The following is a 2,456-nucleotide window of genomic DNA, read 5'->3' as shown; positions in this document are numbered from 1 at the left end:
GCATGAAACAGGTCTCGGCAATTCACCTGAAGCCTCGACAAAAAGAAAAAGAAAAGAAAAAGAAAGGAGAGGAAGAAGAAAGGAGGACAGGTTGGTGCTCGAGGGATCAGTCCATGGAGTTTAGGTTTGAGGTGGAGTTCGGAGGAGTATAAGAAGAGGGAGGAGTGGGTGGGTGGGAGGGAAAGAGGGAGAGAACTCCCACTCAGTTCAACACAGGCCTCTGTGCTCGGATGCCGTAAGCTTTACAAACCGAGGAAGAAGAAATGAGCTGTCCATGCACGGTGTCAGGGATCTCCTGGTGGATATATCACACCATTCTCCTGCTTGCTTTTTTGGAGCACCAACTCACAACTTGCCGGCTCCTGCCCGATGTGAGGGAAGAGGACGGTGGTCCCATTGCTGCCACTATACGCTGAAAATCAAAGTGTGCAAAAGCTCCAGCAGTCCGCCATGGGCCGGCCTCCGCGCTCCACAACACGCATTCGCCGCCACCTATGTGACTATGCCTTCTCCTCTTCCACCTCCTTCTCCTCCTCTTCTGTGGCGCGTGGAGCACAGAAGTCTCCCCAATGGCAGCTCATCAAACATCCAAGCTTAGGCTTCCACAATCAGGATCAAGGCCCCAATTGCATGTGACATGCTGTCAGATTTATGAAACAAAATAAAAATCCTTTCCTTTCTCCGACATTGAGGTTTATCTTCTTTGACTCCGCTCTTGCTGATCAAGCTTAGTATATAATGTTAAATCACACAACTAAGTCCATCTGTAGCTCACTTTTGGTTTCACACACACCCGTAGAGTCAGGGAGCACACGCATACTTAAAATCAGGGGCATTGTGCTTTGCTGTTTTTTTTTTTTTTGTCTGCCAGCAAGCAGCAATGCGGTCGGTCTCCTCTCTTTCAGATGCACACACCCACCCACCCACACAATGAAGATAAATAAGTGAATAGATGAATATCTCCACCGGTGTTCCTCCTGCGGCTTCTGTCTCAGTCTGTCTGCAGGTCTTTAATCCACTGCGTCCATAAGTGGTTTATCCTCTGCGTGGGTTGCCTTCAGTTTGATGAGATAATATCCATCTATATCATCTTGTTTTGCTCTCTTCGGTGCTCTTCAGCATCCCTCGCTCATCTCCACGTTTCCCCATGGAGAAGCGGCTGACGCATAACCTGCTTGTCTTGCTCCCACAATTTCTCCTTATTCTCTCTCGCTCGCTCGCTCTCCCTCTCTCTCCTAGAAAATCTGCTCATTACAGAGGACTGTTCCAATGCAGGCAGCCAACCCCGCTCTCTCCCCTCCTCCTCCTGCTCAGAAACACGCTCCATCTTTTAAAGTGACACGCTCTCACTCAAAGCCTCAGTCAACTTGTAGCTTTTTAACATATCCACACCTCAAACGTGCCATATTGTGCCTCATATCTACAAGGATTCTTGCACAAAGCTCTTTTGCATACACCATGTAAAAAAGAAGAACCAAAAAGCAAGCAAGCAAGCAAACAGTTGGTGATCTCGCTAACTACTGCTAACTAATGCATGGATGGATGGATGGATTGATGGATGAATGGACGGACGGACAGATGGTTGGACAGACTGATGTTTCCTTAGACTTGATATGGAGAGGAATAAAGAGCTTATTTGGGAACCCAAGCCACACAGCCTTGCACAGCCTATTCAAGAAACCAACAGTATATCTGATAGACAGATAGCAATGCCACTTACTCGCCGTTGCAAGAAGTCAAACCTATTGAGGGCCATCATGTGAACGTTCTTCAGAGACAAAAATATTTTTTTTGTGGGGGAGTGCTTTTCTGTGAGCAGAATAATGCATTTGTTGTCAAATGCTAAAACATACTGGCTTCAATTCTGATGACAGCTGGGTCTGTCCAAACTGGTACTAATTTGCGTTTGGAATAGAAAGATATTGGGCTGGTGCCAGAGTAGGACCACAGTTATACAAATGAAAATAGATGTGTGTGTGTGTGTGTGTGTGTGTGTGTGTGTGTGTGTGTGTGTGTGTGTGTGTGTGTGTGTGTGTGTGTGTTACCATTAACAAAATGTTAACATGCAACAAATAAAGTCTTTTTTTTTTTTTTTATTCCATCTCTTTCTTGAATAAGCGAATGATTTAATGATATTCATGATGTTCAGCTATACAGTATATCTGACAACTTTGGCATTCTCTTTGTTGTTTATCAAAGTTGAAATCTTGAAGTGCCTTGCTCATGGCCATGTCACTAATTACGTTTTCTGAGATACGAGCTGGGTCTCAAGCATGCACATGTACAAACAATGCTAATATGTCCTTCGGAAGAGATTAGATACCCAAGTGCAACTCTTTCTCTCAGCAGTCCTTCAGCTCTTGTTCTTGCCCCTTCTGTCTACCAGACTCTTGGAGTGATAAACTCATTCCGGGCCAGATTACAGTAATAAAATCACAGTGAGTTTAGGGATTAAG

This window comes from Syngnathus leptorhynchus, chromosome 6, assembly GCF_054491065.1.
Source record: "Syngnathus leptorhynchus isolate UIUO chromosome 6, UIUO_Slep, whole genome shotgun sequence".
NCBI lineage: Eukaryota > Metazoa > Chordata > Actinopteri > Syngnathiformes > Syngnathidae > Syngnathus > Syngnathus leptorhynchus.
This window is presented reverse-complemented; position numbering follows the sequence as displayed.